Source organism: Dasypus novemcinctus, chromosome 29, assembly GCF_030445035.2.
Source record: "Dasypus novemcinctus isolate mDasNov1 chromosome 29, mDasNov1.1.hap2, whole genome shotgun sequence".
NCBI lineage: Eukaryota > Metazoa > Chordata > Mammalia > Cingulata > Dasypodidae > Dasypus > Dasypus novemcinctus.
This window is the reverse complement of record NC_080701.1, coordinates 1,798,745-1,821,018: the sequence shown is the minus strand read 5'-3', so window position 1 is coordinate 1,821,018 and position 22,274 is coordinate 1,798,745. Positions and strand designations below refer to the sequence as shown.

The 22,274-nt window shown below is 44.4% G+C and overlaps 1 long non-coding RNA gene across 1 annotated transcript; it reads left to right on the top strand.

Moving 5' to 3' along the window:
• The first annotated feature begins 9,519 nt into the window (after positions 1-9,519).
• Positions 9,520-21,134, top strand: LOC131276556 (uncharacterized). Its single transcript, XR_009184012.2, has 3 exons — positions 9,520-9,690; positions 12,200-12,345; positions 20,364-21,134. It is a non-coding gene; the product is annotated as an uncharacterized lncRNA (long non-coding RNA).
• The last annotated feature ends 1,140 nt before the right edge of the window (positions 21,135-22,274 follow it).

The window sequence follows — 22,274 nt, the reverse complement described above, 5'->3', positions numbered from 1 at the left end:
TTTTTGTTGTATTACCTTGCTGCATCAGCCCTCTGTGTGTGCAGCACCATTCCTGAGCAGGCTGCAGTTTTTTTGCGCAGGACGGCTCTCCTACAGGGCACACTCCTTGCACGTGGGGCTCCCCTATGCGGGGGACACCCCTGCATGGCACAGCTCTCCTTGCACGCATCAGCACTGCATGTGGACCAGCTCACAGGTCAGCTCACCACACGGGTCAGGAGGCCCTGGGTTTGAACTCTGTACCTTCCATGTGGTAGGTGGATGCTCTATCCATTGAGCCAAATCTGCTTCCTGATAGCATGAATTTTTAAAGCAACATTTCACTAGACAACTCCCTTGAAGCTCTAGCAGTGTCAGAGGATAAAAGAAGAATTTCTGAAAGTGGACATTTCTTATTTTAATTTGCTTGGGGCATGAACTACTATAATGGCACAGAAATTATCTGTCTTCTTAAAACAAAATTAGTGAGGGGCAAGGTCCTAATTACTTGAATCCACGAGTACTTCTTCTAGATAGAATAGTTTTATTTATGTCAATATAATTCTTAGAAAAGGAAATGAATAAAACCTTCACATATTAGCTTAAGGTGTGTATTATTGTTTATACTTAAATCCAACAAGAGCAGATTGGTAAACACATTTATGAAAGTAAATAAGTACTACTATTTTTTCTTTCAGCATATCTTCAAAGTTGATTCAAGTAGACATGGGCCATTTTAGCAACATTTTACCTGGCAACTGAGAAAACCAAATACAGATTTTTGTTTCTTTATATCCCCCAAATCTCCATGCGCCTAATTTCCTTGCCTCATCACACAAAGACAGCAGAGGACAAAGGGCTAGACTCCGCTTGGGACTTCTAGGGGCTGCTGCAGTGATTTCACTGACCCTAGCCTTCATTACCAGGACAGGATTTTGAATACTCCTCGAGGGAAGAATTTTAGGGAAACTGATAAACCAATTGGTAAAGAAGAAAATAAAATTAAGAGGACCAATAAGTTCTGATAATACAGGAGAGTTCAAAGAAAGGATTTCGTTAATTGCTTACTAAATTCAAGTTGTTTACCTCCATGCATTCTGATTATCTCTGAATTAACTTTGTCTTTCTTCAAGAGAAGTGATAGCCAAAAAGCAATCACACAGCAGATACAACAAATATTCTTTCTTTCAGTAAAGATGATTTGTAATCTCCTATTCCCCATTCTCCTCCAAGTCTTGAGCTGACCTCCTCAATTCCCTTTCCACAGACACTGAGTGATATTTTCCTGGTGTCTTTACACATGCTGAATAGATATGCTCTAATGTGATATAATCACAGGACCTGCAGTCCAGGTAAGGCCTCCTCTTCCAGGAACACAGCACTGGAAATTCTACCATGAAAAGAGCCATGCACTTGAGTTAAATACTGTCCTTTTGAGGTTCTCCTTACAAAATTGACATCCTTCCAGAAGGGCTGGTAATTAAGGCACTAAAACCTCTTTGTCAATTAATCCACCAAGAAGCTCTCTGTATACTTTGGAAAAACACAGTATCCATGCTTATGGATAGAAGGAGAAACAGCATAAGGGGCCGGGCAAGGTGCTTCAAAGACAAGATTTACCAAGTTGACAGGTTTGTCTAAAACTGGCCCTACTTCCTGTCCCAGCCTGTGATCTTCAACCACCTGAATCATACTTTTCCTCCATATTTTAGAAAAAAAAATTTTTTTTTTAAGATTTTATTTATTTATTTAATTTTCCCCCCTCCCCTGGTTGTCTGTTCTTGGTGTCTATTTGCTGCGTCTTGTTTCTTTGTCCGCTTCTGTTGTTGTCAGCAGCACAGGAAGTGTGGGCGGCACCATTCCTGGGCAGGCTGCTCTTTCTTTTCACGCTGAGCGGCTTTCCTCACGGGCACACTCCTTGCACGTGGGGCTCCCCCACGCGGGGGACACCCTTGCGTGGCAGGGCACTCCTTGCGTGTGGGCTCCCCTATGTAGGGACACCCCTGCGTGGCAGGGCACTCCTTGTGCGCATCAGCATTGCGCATGGCCAGCTCCACACGGGTCAAGGAGGCCTGGGGTTTGAACTGCGGACCTCCCATATGGTAGACGGACGCCCTAACCACTGGGCCAAAGTCCGTTTCCCGATTTTTATCTGTCTTTGAAAATCGTGCTCCCTGATCATCCAATTCAAATAATGCAGCATCGCCTGGAAATCCTGGCACCCTGAGCGATGGCCGCCGCAGCCACGCCTCTTCCCGGGTTAGTTACCCTGTCCTCGCCTCCGCCTGGCTCAGCATTCAAGGCTGATTTCCAGCGCCTTGACCCTGGCTGGGGAGGGAGTAAGGTGCTAAAGAGACCTCAGAGAATTCGGTTTGAGACGAGCTCACAGAACGTTTGGGAGCAAAGCAGCAGGAGCTATTGGGAGCATAGGTGCGTAACGCTAGAGCAAAAAGTTTGTACGTTTCTCGCGACCTTCCTACCAGCAGTGGTGAAAGAGCAAGTCCCTCTCCGCGTGCAGAAATCCAGATTCTAAGGCTGAGACACACCCCCGCCCAGCTAGCTCAGTAGGGGAGGCATATTCTTTGATAAGTTACTTGGTTTCAATGCATTGGATAGTAAAATACAAGCCTTTATCTTTTCTCTTTGGCTGAGATCTGGCATGCTAAATTGGAACTCTGCTATGGTTCTAACTAAGTAAATTGATGTATTCATGTGGGTAAAATCTAAGAAGGAGAACAGTAAAATTAAAATTGATTTGTTAGGATAGTGGAATACTGGGAGATGTTTTCCCAGCTACATTTATTACAATTTCACTTGTAGAGTCTCCGGGAGAGCTGCTAGCAGTCACACGGCAGGCAGCAAATATTCTTTCTTTTAATAAAGGTGATTTGCAGTTTCCTATTCCTCGTTCTTTTCCAACGTGGCAATCATTCATTTGAAGGCTTACTTCCCTTATGAATGGCGGCTAAAACTTTGGACCACTCAGCAGAGAATGACTTGACAAGTTCCAGAAGCTTCTTTCGTGTATCTTGGTCAAAATGACTTTGGAATTTGTCCTCCTGAGTGTGATGGAGTTGGACTCAGTGTGGCCTGTCTACACAGGCCTGTCAATTTTACTGAAGCTGTGGTTGGCGCTGGGGTTGGTGTACGCTCAGGAGACTTGAATTTCTGCCCTGGCCATGTGCCAGCTGGGCCCTGAGCCTCAGCAGAGTTGCAACTCCTACTCTCTGGTTCCTTGGACTTACCCAGTCAGCTAAAAGGGAGGTGTGGATGGTCAACCACCACACCAGGGAACCGAGAGCGCCTACAACTGCAAGCAGGAGAATCGCATCCATCAGCCATGTGGGGTCTAAGCCCCCTCTCAATATAGAGGTGGAGTGGACATCACCATCCCAGGGTCCACAGGATGGAAGAATAAATATGGATTAGAGTGGACTTACTGGTTCTCTACTATAGAAGTATTGTGACTCTAGCAATGGTTGAAATTGTATCATTGATGTGGCGAGAGTGGCTACAGTAGCTGCTGAGGGCAGGGAGAGGGAATAAGAGGTGTGATAAGGGGCATTTTCAGGACATGGAGTTGTCCTACATGATATTGCAGGGACAGATGCTGGACAATGTATGCCCTGCCACGGCCCACTGGGTGGACTGGGGGAAAGTGTAAACTACAATGTAATCTATAATCCATGTGGTGCAGAAGTGCTCTAAAATGTAGTCACCAAATGCAATGAATGTGCCACATGATGAAAGAGGTTGTTGATGTGGGAGGAGTGGGGTGGAGTAGGGGATGGGATATATGGGAACCTCATATTTTTTTAATGTAATATCTTTTGTGATCTATGTTTCTTTTTTAAAAAAGACAAACTTAAAAAAAAATTTCCCTACATGTGATTCTTAAAAAAAAAATGACCTCACTGTTCCGTCCACACCCTGTGGTTTCCACCTGTCTACAAATCAGGTTTCTAAACCCCGGGCAGTGAGAGCATGAGACTCGGCCCACGGCCCCGGAGGCACACGAGGCCGGGCTGGGGGCAGCGGCCAGTGCAGGGACACAGAACCCCAGAGGAGCCACGGGGCGGAGGGCCCAGGAACCAGACAAAGGACCTCGGGACTGGGCGGCAAGCCGGCTTGGGACCGACTCGTACTGGTCAAAGGCTAACTAAACGTCGGGGTTCTGGGACCCCTGCTCCAGCTGGGGTCAGGGTGGCTCCCCCACCAGAGTGCACAGGACCTCCCAAGAGGGTCCCCTTCAGTGTCCCCTGGCCGGAGAGCCCGGCCCTGCCTGGCCCTGCCCTGATTTTCCCTCTGTCTTAAGGGTCAAAACCACTTCCGTGCCGCACAGGGTCCGAGCCCAGTGCCCACGTGGCCACCCTCGCGTGTTTGTAGTAACCGCGGTGACGGCGACAGGAAGATTGTGATCAGCCCTGAAGGGACACGGGCCAGGACAAGCCGCACTGTGACGACGGCCAAGTCCCACCGACGCCGGCCAGCAGACCGTGACCCCCCCCCCCCGCTGAGGTCCAAGCCCCTCCCTGCCCGCAGCAGTCAGAGCCGGCGTCCCCCCAGACCCACGGGCAGAGGCCGGTTCATCGACGCGGTGCTTGTCATTCGGTGGGCACCGGTGGGAAGACAGAATTGAGGTTCATGGGTGGGGGCAGGGCCTTTTGGGGCTGGGGTCTCCTCGGGGGGATGGTGCCGTGACGACACACGACATCCCGGTGGTCAAGGCCCGTGGAGCCGAGCAGTGCCAAGCGTGACCGGACCCTGAGCCACGCGGCCGCAGCAACGCCTCTGTATTGGCCATTGGTGGCCACGACGTCCACTTCAGTCCAAGACACCAAGACAAGAGGGGACTGCACGTGGGGGGCGGGGGGGTCACGTGGGAATCCCCCCCTTCCAGCGCAGTTTTTCTGTTAAGGTAAATCTAAGCCTTCTCCACAAACAGTTTATTATTTAAAAAAAAAGAAAAAAATATATGGGGAAAACAATGTAACTTTTTTGACGCATTTAAATTGCACTTCCCATTTTGCAAAGAGGGGCCCCGCTGTGTGAAGTGGGTGTATGTGCTCCTAGAGCCGGTGCCCCTCGGGGACCGCGTGGGGACTCGGCTGCTTCCAGCACCCCGAAGGGCCGTCCTTGCCACCTGCTTGCAGGGCTCGCTGGGACCACTGGGGCCTTCGACACAAACGTTCACGGACAATTCCTTTTCTAATTTTTTTTTATTTTTTCAAAGATTTATTTTTTATTTATTTCTCTGCCCTCCCCCCCCCCCCCAGTTGTCTGCTCTCTGTGTCCATTCTCTGTGTGTTCTTCTGTGACCGCTTCTATCCTTAAAGTGGCATGGGAATCTGTGTCTCTTTTTGTTGCGTCATCTTGTGTGTCAGCTCTCGTGTGTGCAGCGCCATTCCTGGGCAGGCTGCACTTGCTTTCGCGCTGGGCGGCTCTCCTTACCGGGCGCACTCCTTGCGTGTGATTCCTTTTACCCTTCACCTTCGGCCCGTTTTGTCCATCCAGCCCTGAACGAGGAACCATCCCTCTCTTCAGCTTTCGCGTACATGGGGGTCCTGCCCTCCCCCCAGCTGGGCAGCAGCCGGGTGAAGCTGGCGCTGTCGGCTGTGCCGGACCCTCTAACCCACCGTGGGCTCAGCCTGGGACACCCGTCCAGCTTAGGGCCAGAGTCGGGGCTCTGACCTGGAACGCGTCCCGCTTGACCAGCTGTAACTAACCCTGTGGAGAAAATAATTCAAGGTATCTCTGAAGAGAGGAGTATGAAAGGTAAACTCAACTCTTGGAAAACACTCTTATTAAGACAAAGGACGAAGGGGGAATCCCAACATTGTCCTTAGATTTTGTTGTTCATTTGCAATTTTAACTTAATTACCATTAAATAATGATGCTTTCTTTAACTTGAGGATTTTTCGTTTTGTTCTGTTTTGTTTTGTCAGTCCTAATATCTGGTAAGCTTCTCAAAACCCAAATTTTCTCATTTTTTCATTCAAAAAAATAGAGTGCCGACCATAGCTCAATTTTTCTGAGAATCGAGTGGGTAGTTCAACCTCTGTCAAAGTTCACTGGACTCATTAGCCTTCAATGTACTAAAATACATTCAACTATCTAACGAGGAAAGAATCAGGCTTCAAAATTGGCCTTTTGTGCCTCCTGTGGCCTTCGCCCCAAATCAGAGCACCAGTAAGTCGGGGGGCTCCTCTATTATTGAGAAAAAACAGAGTTATTTTGTGTTTTGAAGTAAACATAACTAATAAAAGCGTGATCTGACAGGTACTAGAACAGAGAATGAAGACAAACTCAACGTTTTTCAGGAGTCTCTTTCCAGCCCTGGGCAATGGACTTGAGTTATACCCAACAACTGGGTTTTCTATAGCACGCAGTATTTCCTTTAGAAAAATATCTGGATCTTATCCCATCTCCGCAGGTAGAGACTAAATCAAACACTTGGAAAGAGAAAGTGACTTTTCCAGTTCTGAAAGCTGCAAGTTCATGAAGAGGGATGCGCCTGGTGCACACACACACATGCACACACGTGCGCACACGTGCGCACACGTGCGCGCACATGCACGCACACACGGACACATGCACATGCGCACGTGCACATGTGCGCGCACGCACACAAACACACTCACACACGCACACGCGCACACGCGTGCACATTTGTTTCAATACTGGGACAGCCAAAACCAATTCGATTTTTTATCCAAATGAGAAGTTAAAAAGAATGCGAAAGAGTAGCTCAGCTCAAAATCTTTTGCAGAGTTAAAGACAGATACTTCAAAAATCATATTTTAAACCATCCTATCAAAAAATTCACACCAAATTTTTGTAGTTCATTCTAACCATGTGTATGGCTTTCTTTTAATAAAAGCCATGCTTTTAAAATCAATAATTTGGAAGAAAAGTGGAGACCGTTTAGAACACTGGCTTTATATTATTTTGCTTTTATCAGAAGCTTCATAAAAATGAAATAGGCAATTTTTAGAAGATCGATGGAACATTTGTGGACAGATATAAAAGATGTTTAAGCTGCCTGTCTTGCGTAATCTAATCTGACTCCTTGGTTGACATCTGACCTCAAGCCAGAGACCTACAGGAAAGGGGATGATCTTACATATGGACACCGGCCAGCACCTTCCAAATGACAGGATTCTACTCCACTCACTGTACCATTTTGCTTTTTGTATTTTTTTTGTCAAATGGATACATTGTATTAACATTTTACCCAGGCAGCTGGGGGATACCTTGGGGGTTTTTCTCCCAAACAGAAAACTTAGCTAATTGTATTTCTCATTGCAAATCAGAAACAGAAGATAACAAATACAAAGTGGAAATAAACACTTTCAACTAATAAACTGCATTAATCATCTTTGAAAGTGATTATATGGGAAGCAATTATGCACTTTCAATTCTTTTCTAGGCCTGCAAGCTTAAATTTTTACATATCATTAGAATAAACTGAATTAAAATAATAAGTTAGGGTAAAGGGTTTTATTTACCCCAATGATAAATAACAAACAGCATTAATTTGAACTCAACTTATTAAATTTATTTACAATTTAAAGTGGAAAATTGAGACAATTATCTGGGAAGCAGAATTTTGCCAAAAACAGCCACTTACTGATAGAAAGACATTGAGGACTTGAATTATTTCCCTTCTTCTTCTTCTCTGTCTCTACCCTATTTTTCTTTGATAAATACAATGAACCTACTACCCATCCAACTCAATGTACACATTTTATAACACCTGACATATCAATGTAGATTATATACTCCTAATACAAAGCAAAGAACAGCATGGGATATTCTTCAGTTAGACCATTGGTTGATATTTTGTGTATTTCTATATATACTTTGGCATGATTGCGATGGGAAAGAGTTATCTTACCCATGCATGTTGTAGGTTAAGAAACACAGCGCAACCTATAGAATAGTTTTTCTGGAGCTTTAAAGTTCCATCTTCATAAGGTCAAAATCTTGCTTTCAAAGAAATTATTTCCCAGGTTGCACCTTGAAAGCAAATTTAAATAAAGACCTTTAGGATTTTATTATATGGCATCATCAAGTCTAGAAGTACAATACAGGGTATAATATTAGATAATTGATTCTTTTTAAAGAAACAAGTATTTATTTTTTGGAGGTCCCAAGGATTGAACCCAGCACCTCATACGTGCAAAACAGGCGCTTAACCACTGAGCTACACCCACTCTGCAGTAACTGACTTTTAAAACTGATTCTTCATTCTCAAGCCCAGCATCTCACCAGCAAGAAGTAATAGGTCATCATTTTCAAATACACGACTTCCTTCAGTATTCACTTGAGATTTCAGACTATAAATGGAATAAGATGCTTTTCTCTGGTGACTCCTGTTCCTACATTTAAAGGCCTGCCAAAATTTGAAATCAGATAGGAATTTTCCCTTGGAACATTTGGAATAGACATTGGGAGGTTTGATTTTTTTCCCACTGCTCTTAGGATCAGTGAATGGGAACTAGCACTAGTGAGGACTAAAAATAAGTATGCAGAGATGGGCAGCTTGCTGTGTCTTTCCAGCCTCAGCTCTGTGCTTCACCCTAAACTTGGCGTGTGGACTAGCTCTGCGCCTTGAAGCCTAACAACGGGCGAGTGAATCTGCCTGAGTTCTATCCTCCTCGCTACCAGAGAATCGACTGGTGCTTTGCAGAGGCGGGTACTTAGCCCGCAAGCACCTGTGACGCTTGCTGAGGCTGTGTTAAGAATTGGGAATGGGATAATACGGAAGGTAGTAAAAGGAAGTGGGAATTTCATTATCACTTGCAGCTTCTTTTCCTAGTTCAGGCTGACTTGAGAAATATATTTAAAAACTAGACTCCCTTAAAATAAAAAAGTAAAAAAACTGTCTTAATCAGTAGGCTTAGAATTTAGGTATTCCAACTAAAGGATTGTCAAGAAAACCATTACATAAAAATAAAGGAAAACAAACAATGTGACTTAAAAACATGACGGTTCTAGGGCATGAAGATAATAGACAAGAATTCATATTAATCAGAAACCCCTAGAATATTCTACTGCCTTTCTGCTCATTGAAGCACTAACAGAGAAAATTAAAAATTAGCCAATATATTAGCAAATGACAAGATAAAATCTCCACTCTAATCATTTGCCTATAAATATATCTTGGAAGAGAAATTACATATTGTTTTCTCAACAAAAATGTTTCAGGCCCAAATGTACGAAACAGTGAAAGCATGACAGTTTTCAGTCATTTATTCAATTTAACCACCAAAAGTGTGCCTCTTGGGAAATATTAGTGATGCGTGTCACTTTTCTTTGAATGTATACCAAAAGTCAGAAGACGAACATAGCATGGCTCTTTCTCAACAGACAAATCCTCTTGTTTAACATCGACTTTCCATTTATGGTTTTTTCAGAATAGGAAAACCGTGGCTGGGGGAGTTTGGTGCTTTCTTATCAAGTTCCTAGGAGCCACGAGGCACATAAACCTTTGACCTCTGAAAATGTGCACATGGTTGATACTTTGAACCAATAAACCTGGACAGATGAGTCTTTTTAAAATGGCTTAACAGTAGTTTGTGGGATTTTAATTATGCCATTTGCCTGGATTCCTCGGGGACAGACATCAGAGGGCTCCATGACACATCTGCTCTCGCTTCCTGGTAGTTGCTCCAGCCATGTGAAGTCCCCGTGGTTCATTTAGTGCAGGTACCAAAAACGCAGTGGCTGGGTGACGGCTATTTCAATACCTTGACTTTTATGAAAGTGAACTCTAATGAAATGGGTTTCTTTGTTTTGTTTATTTCTTAAAATATTCCTGTTCCGATCCAAATTGCAAATAATCCCTGTGATTGTTCAATGGGATGAACAAATCAACACAAATCTGGGTTAATTGTACTATTGGATTTCTATAATACCTTAAAAGAAAAACATTAGATCCTGAAGGTTTTGAAAGCTTCAAACGAATATCCATGTGCAGATTGGTTTCAAGGACCAATAAATTATGCCTCTTAGTCTGCATTTCACTACAAAGAGGACTATGATAATGGCATTAAATAAACTGTAGTCCAAGTGAAACCAGAGCTGATTTTTAGGACTCATGAGATCTCTCTCCAAGTGAATTGTAAAAGGAAAAGATCTTTGCCCAGGCATATCCCCCAAGCTCTCTTGCTCTACTTAGGTGGTTTAATTATTAGCCAGGAATGAATACACATTTTCTCAGTGACACATAGTACTTTATTGTTGTGTGTTGTTCTGTTTGTTTGTTTTTAATTCCCAGCTTTGAATTTCTTCTTCGGATATAATTGCCCACTATTTTAGTCATAGCTGCATACTGGGCTACTTCCAAGGTGGCACTCGACCGGCCTTTGTTCTTTAAAATTAACTCAGAGAATAGATTCTAAGAAAATAAACTTTCTGAACTAGGAAAGGAGAAAATTTAACTGCATTCCATTTCAAACTGTGACAGGCAGTGTGAAAAGAACTTCCCCCTGACAAATGTATATTTTGTCTGTTCTGTTCTTGTTCAGTACACTAACACTAACAAATAGAAACCACGTGGTCAGAAATCTAATATCTACAGTATATTTTTATTGTGGATGAATCCTTAATTGTAATCAAAATGTCAAAGTCTAGTAAAACCAGCTTTGACTATCTAGACAGAATACAGTTGTTAGGAAACTTTTAAACGGGTCTGAATATGTTACTTTCTAAAGGTAAATTTATTAGAACTCTTGGGAACATAGTAGCATTTTTAAACTCTGAGAAAAATAACTTTTGAGGACTTCTATGTCAAAGACCAGAAAAAGAAGCATGTCACTAAGGTCCTTTGCTAGTTAATTTTCCTCTCTAAATGATTTCTGCCCCCTCCTTGCTTTGTTTTAGTTTGTACTGTGATGAAAAGTTTTCTTAACACCTGAGGTCCTGGTGTGTTTCCACCTTATAAATAGGAAAAATCATGAAACTTGTTCTGTTTAACCTCTTTATTTGGACCACCAGGAATCTGAGAAAACATGGAAGCTCATCTTTAAAAATATTTAAAATCGTCATTGCCTGCATGTCTGTCCTGCCACTATACCTCTGTACTCTTTCTTAGGTATTTGCAAATCTCCCACCACCTCCACGACCCCCTGCCAGATCCCCAAAGAGCTACTGTGGTGTCTATACCATGGTATTTTGGGAAAGGAGAGTATTTATTTGTTATTCACAAGCAATTTCTATGTTGTTTCTACTCACTACTTGTCTTAGAGTTTTAAGCTGCTTAAAATAAATAACATGAAATGGATTGGCTTAAACAATAGGAATTTATTAGCTTATGGTTTGAGGCCAAGAAAATGTGCAAATCAAGGCATCAGCAGGGCAATGCCTTCTTCTCAAAGACCAGCTACCTGTGATCTTGGGCTCCTCTGCCACTTGGCAAAGACACATGGTGGCTTCTGCTGGTCTCTCCCTTCTCTTTCAGGTTTCGTTGCTTTCAGCTTCTTGCTTCCAAGGCTCTCTCTCTCTTTGTCTTGCTTCTGTTTATAAAGGACTCCAGTACTAGGACTGAGACCCATCCTGGTTGAGGCGGGCACACCTTACCTGAAGCAGCCTCATCAAAAGGCCCTACTTTGGATGGGTCCACACCCTCTGAATGGATTCAATTTTAAGAACCTGCTTTTCTGGGGTGCATAAGCTTCAAACCACCACGTTACCTCAACCCAATCCACTTCGAATCATGTGCACTAATGGGATGGGTCTAATTTAGTATATCATACGTCATCCAGGAAAACCAGTATCATGTAAATTTGGTATTGAAGTTTGGAGGTGTCACATAACCATGTAGGCCATTGCCTTGGTCAGCCAAAGGGCTGCTGATGCTAAGTACCAGAAATCTGTTGGCTTTTATGAAGGGTATTTATTTGGGGTAAAAGCTTACAGTCACAAGACTGTGAAGAGTCCACCTCAAGGCCCCTTTCTCACCAAAGTCATCAACTCGTTTTGGAGCAAGATGGCGGGCCTCCCTGCTGGCCTCAGCCTTCCCCTCTGGCTTCTCCTTCCTCTCGAGGCTCCGTGGGCCCAGCTCCTCCTGTTTCCAGCTGCAGGTTGTCACCAGACCTCCTATTCAGTGAGGGCTGCTCTGGTCTCTTCCCAAGGTCAGCTGTGAGCTATCAGGCAAATGGTCCTTCTCTCCCCAGGGGCTCAGCTGTTTGAACCTTCTTCTTTCTGTCACATGCAGGATCAAAAACGACAGTGCTCTCTTCCGGGGTCTGTTTCTCTGTCTCCCTGTTTATATCAGATGCAGCAAGGAGGCGGGGACTCAACCTGAGTCACACGTTCCCGAACGTGGTCAAATCAAAATGGACCTCCAAGCGATCTTAACAGGTAATCTAATCAAAGGCCCCACCCCTGGATTTAACACACTCAAAGGGTATCGTACCAGGGAATCAACTAGTTCACAAATGCAATCTTTCTCTTTTTGGGATTCATAGATTAATCTCAAACTGCCACAGTAAGGGTGTGAAAAGGCCATTTGTGGGCACGTTCTACATGGATTCAGAAGGCTGGAAGGCAGGAGGCAGCCCTGGTGGGCGCCCACGCAGCCCTCACCCGTGTTCTGTCTCATTTTGTATTTGTTTTGTCCCTCACGGTTGCCTCCTAATACTGTCTAAATAGACACATAATTCTGAGTCTGCCTTGTGTGGAGGAACTTAATTAAACACATGAGCAGGAGGAAAAGTGTGAGAAGGAGAGGAGGTGTGAGCAGGAGAGGAGGTGTGAGCTGGTGTTGAGGTGTGAGCAGGTGAGGAGGTGTGAGCAGGAAAGGGGGTGTGAGCAGGAGAGGGGGTGTGAGCAGGTGAGGAGGTGTGAGCAGGAAAGGGGGTGTGAGCAGGAGAGGAGGTGTGATCAGGTGAGGAGGTGTGAGCTGGTGTTGAGGTGTGAGCAAGAGAGGAACCGTGAGCAGGAGAGGACATGTGAGGAGGAGAGGAAGTATGAGCAGGTAGGACATGTGAGCAAGTGAGGAGGTGTGAGCAGGAGAGGAAGTGTGAGCAGGAGAGGAAGCATGAGCAGAAGAGGACATGTGAGGAGGAGAGAAAGTATGAGCAGGTAGGACGTGTGAGCTGGTGAGGGAGTGTGAGCTAGTGAGGAGGTGTGAGCAGGAGAGGAGGTGTGAGCAGGCCGTATGAGGTATCCTGAGAGACAGACTGACTTCAAACCACACTCCCTCTTCATAAATGTGCAACGTAGGGAAAGTTGCTTCTTCTTTCTGTTCCTCAACGTTCTTTCTGTGAAGTAGTTGTAATAATGATGCCTCTGAAGTGAGAAGGACTAAGTACGAGAAAGCAGGATTCAGTGAGATAATACAGAAACCCCCTAGCACCGCGTCCACCAACCAGTCAGCGTCAGGAAGCCGCAGTCTTGAAGACCCTGATGTCATAAGGAACCGGTTTCTGTTTTTCTGCTGTGTCCGGCCATCCATCCCCTCATCGCCACTTTGCTCTTTTGGTTTGCATTACCTCTCTGAACGTGATTTTCAGAAATTCTCCTCTATAGCAAGACACTGGCCAAAATTTATCAGATATTTCACCGATTTTTTAAGATCACCTTCTTTTTTTCCCTCCTGAATTATTCTAAGAATGCCTTCCATGCCTCCATGTCTACTCTTACCTTCTTCCTCCTTGGTCCTGCCTCTCCTTCTTCTATGGCAAGGGAAGGACAAATAACTATTGTGCCACACTCACTTCCGGGACATACCGTGGGCATTCAAATTCCATGTCTAAGCGATGGTCTGCCTTTGAATGGACTTTTCCCCTTTCTTCATTTGCCAAATTCCTATGTATTCCAGAAGGCTAGGTCAAATGCAGTATCCACTAACCCCGTGCTTGATTTCCCAGTGCCCAATGAGCAGCATTATACTGGAGGTCCCATCGCAGTGGATCAGGGGCCTGCTTGCCATGGAACGTGTGGCACATTTATGTGCACGTCTCGCTCCCAGCACTGCTGAGGGCCTTGAAAACAGGACTGTGAACTATGGGCCCTGTACCTCGTGCCTCTAGCCCCAAACACGGACTGTCACTAAGTCGATAAATGCATTTCAGTGCATTAGAATCTTCTTCCTTCTATAGAAAGCAACCAAATTATAAAGAAAGTACAGCATTGTAGGCTGAAAAATGCATAGATGGGCAGAAGAAAAGAAGGGAAAATAGGAAAAGCAAAGAAAAAGGTACCGAACAGTGTTTTACCCAGAGGTACCCTTCAATTTCTTCTGTTAGTTGACTTATTTTGACAAATAAATGCCATACCCAGAATTCCAAACGTAACTTTTATGACATAAGATTACTTCCTTCTTCCCAGGGCAACTCTTTACAATCACTTGGAACCTTAATCATTAGCAAGATTAAAATTCTAAGATTAAGCCTTGAGAAATTTTAGTCCAATGAAATGCGTACTTATGTACTATGAGACGATTCTCAATTTGTTTTATCTACAAAACTATCAATATCTTTTAAAAATTCCACCATGACATAAAGAAAAGTGTCATTTTTCTTATAAAGAATATGTATGTTTATAGACATATGCATATTTTATTTACTATAAAATATAAGGAAGGGCATAAAAGTTGTAGCAGATAGTTAAAAGTATTGTAGATTGTCTTGCTATGATTTTTTTTTAATTCCCATGCAATTAATTTCATTGCAAATATGCTATTAGGTATAAATTTGACTTTTGGGGTAGCTGTAAAATACAAGACAACAATACAATTTATGATGTTATTACTTTGAAGTAAATATGATAGCTGTGACTAAATTGCAAACAGATCGATCTTGAGCTTTGCTCTCAGCAAGTGTTTACATTATGATATAAAGTCACAGGTGGGCGTTTCGCACCACTGGATGTTTCAGGAGATACAACGGCCTCTGACAGGCTTCTTCCTAGCACACAGTTGCTAGGAAATAGGTCTTAGTCTTAAGTCTGATATCTGCTTTATTCCCAAGTGTCTGAGTTTAATCCCCTAAAACCCTCCTCCAAACATATGGGCCATCAACTCATTCTTTCACCACTATGGAAGTCTTTGTTTGCAAGAAAGAAAGTTTATTACACAGAAACGACTCCACACAGCAGAACTGTGGCATAGGGAGAAGGGAATAGTTCTAAAGGGCCAGCTGTAGGTAGATCGCAGAATTAGCTCAGGGTCAGAAGGAAGTACTCTCAAAGTAAGAAACCAGGCCAACAACTGCCAAAGAAAAATCCTCCAGATTGACTTTCATTTTCTTTTTTAAAAAGATGAGAAAAACATTGTGGAATTGTCAAAAATGTTCAGGAGATGTGAACCCAATCCAATTATTGTTGGAATCTATCGAGAAAATAATATTTGAAATTCTTTTCAATTCTCTAAGATGTTGAAAAGAATTTCTAGTTTAAGCACAAACTTTAATGCAAATAAATGCCAATCATGATTTATTCATATCAATTCAAAGATAACCCGAGCATGAGTCACATTTTCTTAACCATTGTTTACACTCCGTCTTCAGCTTGGAATAATCACCTACTGCAAAAGCTTCATGTACCGTAGCATCTATGTGCCGTGATAGCAGCTCTTACATGTTAGGTTCATGTGATGGCATCTTTTACATATTAGGTTGACATTATTTTCCTATTAACCTACAAGAATTAAAGTACTTCCAGTTGCCAATTTTAATCATAAAAGAAAAGTTAGTTTTGTCTCCTTAAAAAAGAATTCCCCATAAGCCCAATGGTGAGCCCATAAAGTTGTCATTTTGTGCTACAGCAAAGCAACGAGCATGCTTCCAGACACTATGAAAATCGAATGTCCTCATTTTCGGCAGAGACCTGGTTCTAGCAGAAACCCAGAAGCAGACATGACCCGGTTATGAAGGGGCAGTTGAGATGGTTCTGAATGTGTTTCTGGTAACTTTTTCATTACCCTCCAAACACAAAACATTACTTGAAAATGCTGGTGGGGAATTCACAGGCCCCAAGGAACTCATCAGAGGACGACTGGAAAATCCCATTTGAGAACCGCGGATTCAGAGACGAGCACGCTGTCTCCACCTCTAGAGCCTGTGCAGCGAGAGCCGGGCTCTTCGCCAGCACCCTTGCCTTAAGTGCACGCGAGAAACCACGCGCCCACTTGCCGTGAGCGAACGCCCTGCGCGTGACCGGCCAGAGCCTCCTGCACCGGAGCGTCGCAAAGCAGGCGGCTCCAGGGAGCAGGAGCAGAAGCCACTGAGAAAGCCCAGTCTCGGAAGGTCCACGGCAGCCTGCGGACGAGCACCCAGAGCCAGGCAGCGGGCGGACAGGCTGGGCAAGCTCGGCGTTTGCAGGGGGATCCTGGTGGCACCTGCCTCTCACGGAGGGTGCAAGCGTGATGGCCTGCAAGACAGGGTGCCCAGGCCCCCCAAACCAGGGGCTGACTTGTTAACAACCGCCCGAGTGCCTCAGGGAGACCTGCCCGAAAGGCAGGTTGGTTAACGTGGTGAACTTAATTGTTAGAAATGTCTATGACTCTAATCACCATCATTTAGCAAGTAAGAGCCGGTAGCTCCTTTACTAGGTGCTTGTGGCCCGCACTTCCCCGTAGGACCTCAGGCTGCTGTCCCATCCGTGGGGGAATGAGCTGAGACTTAGAGAGGTTAATGGATTAAAGTAGATGATACCCATCACAGTGGGCATTCTATCATCCATTATTGAGAAGACATCTTCGGACCTTATAACCCTAAGCTCTAGTTTCTTGCCTTTTAAATTCAAACCCTTTGGGTTAACCCCTTCCCCCACTCAGCAGTCACAGATTCTAGGTGAAATGCAACCGCCCTCTTCTCAACTTTCCACTTTTGTTCCACTTTTCTGTACCCACATTTTCCTCCACTCACAGGTCAAAAGCTTCCCATTTTCTCTAGTTTACGCAAACATATGTGAACATATTTAGGGCATATAGTCGTGAGAAGAAAACCTAAAACACTTTTAAGGGAATGATTCAGTAGCCCTTTTACCAAAAAAGAAAAATGAAAATAGGCTTCTCACGAAGTACCTGTCACAAACAACGTCACCTGACAAAGCGGTCAACAAGAAGAGCCGTGAAGAGGCAACATGACCTCGGAAGAAGGCCACTGCGCGCCCACGGAGCAGGCCTCCCGCCTCCAGCCCAGCCCCCCACGCAGCCTCTGTACAACCACCACCGCCCGGTTCCTCGCAAGGATGCCACCTTCATAGCTGGGGGAGTTCTCGAGGATATTTTTGGAAGAAAGAAAATATTGTCACCTATAAACATTCCTGGTAAAGAGTAGTTCTGAGGTCTGAATTCTCCAGATAACCACTTCAGTTCTCTCGTCTCTTTTCTACAGGTAAGCACAACCTGTTTTATCCCTTATTTTTCTAAATTTGGAAGAAGATGTCAGATGAGTCATTTGGTGATGCCTTCATTTGTCTATCCATTTATCAAGCCCGTGGCAAATGCATGGCTCTCTAAGGGTCATGGTGCATGGAATCACTTCTCGAAGTCGATTTGCAGCCTGTCGTTGGTGGCCTTACGCTCCTAGACAAGCGCTCTGCAGCACCTCAGGGCGCTGCTCTTTCCAGGCCCCCCCCCTCCCAGTTTTCTATTTCCCAAGTTAAACACCATTTAAGATACAAGGGCTGACTAATTCCTTCCGAGGCAAGCGGTGCTTCTTGCTGGGCGGGGCCGTGTGGAAGAAACTCCTTGCTTGTAAATCACCGTTAGTCACACCAACTAAGCTGTAAACTGCAGAATCCCGGGTGGGAAAGCAGAGCATCGAGGTGGGGCTTCTGGTTTTGTGTCTTAACTAAAGAAGAAAGCCTTCGACGTTTCCGTTCTCACACGGCATGTCTTCCCATCCAAGCCTCTTGCTAATGTGGAAATGCCACGCTCCCCTCACGAATGTGGAAATGCCCTGCTCTCCCTGCTAAAATACTTCAGTCAGCACAGCGCCGAGGAAAGACAGGGAGCCCAAACACGGACTTTTCTCGGGGTAGTATTTTACAACTTCCCTTCAAGTCCCGATCATGATGATCTTGGCAATAAAAGCTCGAGTGCTCACAGGTCCAGAAGAAAACACCCACAGCATTGCTTCCCTCCTGGCCCCGCCAGCTACCACGTGTAAAGACGACTCACTTGTCTTCTACCCCAGGGTGTGCTCGGCCCAGCTCAGGCCCTGAGAACCACGAGGCACCAGCCCCGTCTCCAGCTCGGGGGCCACGCGAAGGCACGTGTCACGCGGTGAAGGGAGAGCAGCAGTGTTGTTTCCAAAAGCACAAGAGTCACTTAAAATATTCTGTTATGGCCTGAGTAAAAAGTGGATAAAGTGCGATAGAGGGAAAAAATGAGCAAATATCTAACGATATGGTTTCATCTTTTCAATAGGATAGTCTCCAGTTTCTAATGGAAATATAGCTAGGTAACAGTCACATGCTTAGAAGCATTTAATGAAGGAGTAGATAAATAAACATCTTACATTGCCTCCCAGTTTAATTTTCCTGAAAAGACTGTTCAGGTGCTCGTTTGTCATCGAGTCAAGTTTCACTCGAGGAATGCTATTCGGCTCCCCATACTTGCAAACACTGTCCTGGACTGTGACGCCCCAAGAGTGACGGAGGCAGACAGTGGTTCCCGTTAGAGCAAGAGACAAGAAGGGAGCGCCACAGCTCGCACCAACGGCGACCCGTGGGAGGCCAGAGCTCCAGGTGGACTCCGTACCTGCACAGGTGCCGGGTCAGGTGTCCAGAGGTGAGGGCCCCCGCCCTGGGCCTGCACCAGGCCTGCTGGGAACCTGCTGGGTGACCCCGGGCCTGGTGGAGAAGGGCCCGGGGTGACGTCCCCAGAGGTGACGAGGAGACCACTCCGCACAGGGGCCCCTCCCTCGCGGCGATGGCTTTAAACCTCGTGCCTTCCGTTGGGCCCCGTAATTTTCAGTTTGGAAAACTACTTTCAAGAGACGGATCTCTTTGTTTTCTGTGGGTGGATTGCTCTGAGTTCAAAAAAGGAGAAGGGAGGAAAGAGAGAAAAGAACGACGGAGGAAGAGACAGGGCTGCCGAGGACCCCTCGGCCCCCACGATGGAGAGAGGAGTCGGCGTTCCCACAGCTGTTCCCCGACCCCGCTCCTGCCAGCTGTAACAGGTGCTCATAGTGCACAGGCGCGCCCTCAGAAGGCCTCGACTTTCTCATTGATTCCTCCTAATTAAGCAAGGTTAGCTTGTGATATTCATTACTTTAGGAAGACAAAATTTTAATCTTTAGAAGAGCTAAGGATTTTTCTTAAGATAAAAATATCTGATACTGAAATCTTTTTTTTTAAAGATTTATTTATTTATTTCTCTCCCTTTCCCCCCTGCCCCAGCTGTCTGTTCTCTGTGTCTATTTGCTGCATCTTCTTTGTCCGCTTCTGTTGTTGTCAGCGGCACGGGAATCTGTGTCTCTTTTTGCTGCGTCATCTTGCTGTGTCAGCTCTGTGTGTGGGCGGCGCCATTCCTGGGCAGGCTGCACTTTCTTTCCCACTGGGCAGCTCTCCTTACGGGGCGCACTCCTTGCGCGTGGGGCTCCCCTATGCGGGGGACACCCTTGCGTGGCAGGGCACTCCTTGTGTGCATGGGCCAGCTCCACACGGGTCAAGGAGGCCCGGGGTTTGAACCACGGACCTCCCATGTGGTAGGTGGACACCCTAACCACTGGGCCAAGTCCGCTTCCCTGATACTGAAAGTCTTTAAATCTTGATTTCTTATACTTTTTTGCAGAAACATCCACAAGATGAGCTATCCATTAAAATAAACTTGGTAGGCGGGGGAGGTTTGCCTTTAGTATAATTTCATACTTAAATGATGATCTCAGTTAGAAAACACTGAGAATCATTGCATTGTGTACAGAGAGTTAGAAATAACCCAATTATGCTTTATTTCCTAACACTAAAAACAGTCTTACAACAAAATTGCATTATAGGTACTATTTAGACTATATTGATTATACTGTATATATGTTTGGGATAATTTTCTAAATGTTCATATATTGTCACAATAATTTCTAATAATCAATGGTAACATTATCTATCAGAATTAGTATTTAATTTAGGAAATAGTAATGTGCAATGTGTTGCAATATGTAAAAATTGGTTTTGGTTATTAATGCCAGCAAAAGTATTACAGAAAAAGATCTCCAGAGTTGTTTATTATAAAAACAATAAGATACTCTCTAGAGTTTGAAAAATAAAGGTGCAAATCACTCAAAAGTTACCACCTTAATAGAACAACTATTGGCATTTTGCCTCTTGTATCTACAAACTGGGTGAAACTAAGCTCGTGGCACAATCTAGCAAGTACACTACCCAGTATCTTTTCCTGCTTCTGTCATTGCCACCTTCATCTCCCTCTCTAGCCCTCATCTGACTTCCAACCAGGGTTCCGGGCCAGGACTGGCAAAGTTTTCCATGGAACAATCTGCCAAATAAGCCTCATGGACGTCTGGATTACGGTTTCTTGGAGCCGTTCCCCATTTTTAACCAGCCCCCAGACTCCAAGAGAAAAAAAAAAGAAAGAAGAGAAAATTTTGCCATTGCTGAAGTACAATCCTGAGTGACTGACTTTTTACCCAAATACTTTATATCATAATTACAATGTTGTATGGTCATTGGCTCATCAAAAAATAAATAAATAAAATAAAAATCCATAAGTAATCATTAAGTGATACAAGAATATACTGTTTTACTCTAAGGCCCAGCATTTCCTTATGCTGAACACTATTTTTGTTTACACACACTGGAAGAAAAACTTCACCTTTGATAGAGAGAGAAGTGGGCTTATTCTCCCTTGCTATACAATTATTTTCATTTCTATTGATCTTTCTCTTAGATGCCAAAAAGAAAGTAATTATGGGAGAAAAAACAAAAGTTTGTAAGAGGCAGAGCTGCTACTTGAACATTTTCCTCTAGGGACGGTCTCCCTCAATACATAGCATGACTATTCCATGATCACTGAGCAAGTCCAGAAGGGGAGTTCCACAGAGGAATGCAGCAAAACTGGTTATTATGATTCTCACCTAACCCACCTTCACTACCGAGGCCCTCTGTGCTTTTCTAGCCAGTCTGCAAGACTCATTAAAGCTACGCCTTTCAGCTCCTTCTTGTCTACTGTTAGTCTTTATTTCCCCTTGTACACTCTTTGAATCCCTCTGCAAAATGCCTAGGGCGCTGGAGAGCTAAATGGGCTTCTGCTCACTGCTACAGTGAGTGTAAATTAGCCATTTTTGATAGCCAATTTGGAAATGTCTAACCACAATTTAAAATGTTACCACACTCCCTTCTTCTAGGGCCTGGGGTGATGTGGTCACAAGCGAGGAAAGTCGGAGATCCCCAGCAGGTAGAGGGGCTGCACAGACCCCTGGAGCGCCCGCGGGAGTGCAGCCCTGCCCCGGCCAGGGTCAGTCTCCTGGGAGGAACTGTCGTCTTGAGGGCGATTGGTTCTGGCGGCCTAGAAAGCACAGGCAGGAAGCCTCCCGGTGCCAGAGGGCTAAGGCTGGACTCTGCTTCTCAGGATCAACATTTTGGAGGCAATTCCATGGGAGGAAGCTGAATTCACTCGTGTCTCAAGATCATTTCAATTCTAGCATTGTGCGAGCCTCACTTTGGCATGGGTATCTCACCAAGATCAAGCCTCATCTTATTACTTATTAACTAATTTCTGTGCAAATAGGTTTAATGACTAGAATATTAATATGTGGCTACTGATAGATTATGGTTTGAAGGTTCTATTTCAAAAATTGTTACTATACAACCTTGGTCTATGCACTCTTATTTTGACACAAAAGTTTGAATCAACCAAGATGAAAAAAATTAACTGTTCAGATTATGCAGCTGTCATTTTTCATGCTCCTTGGGAATATTTGCTGGAAAAATAAATGGAGTTAGGTTGCTACATTTGTTACCAAATCATTGGAAATTCCCTTATTGCACTTTGAATCATCCTGAGACACACTTATTTTTAGCCATTTTCTTGATGTTGTCATAAATCAGGTTCCATCTCCACGTCCTTGTGACTCCTGTCTCATTTGCATAAATAAATATTGATAAATGTGGATACAAATTTCTTTTTCATTTTAAACCAGGAACTTAAGCAGGTGCTATAGGTGCTATAGCGTTGGAGTGCATTTTACTTTATCTGATCTGATTTTATGTTCTCTCGTTTATTCTTTCTCCAAAAAGTAACAGTTGGTGATTACCAAGAACCTTTGGTGACATTTTAACAGCATTATTTTCTTATATCTCCATTTAGAATATTTCACGGACATATC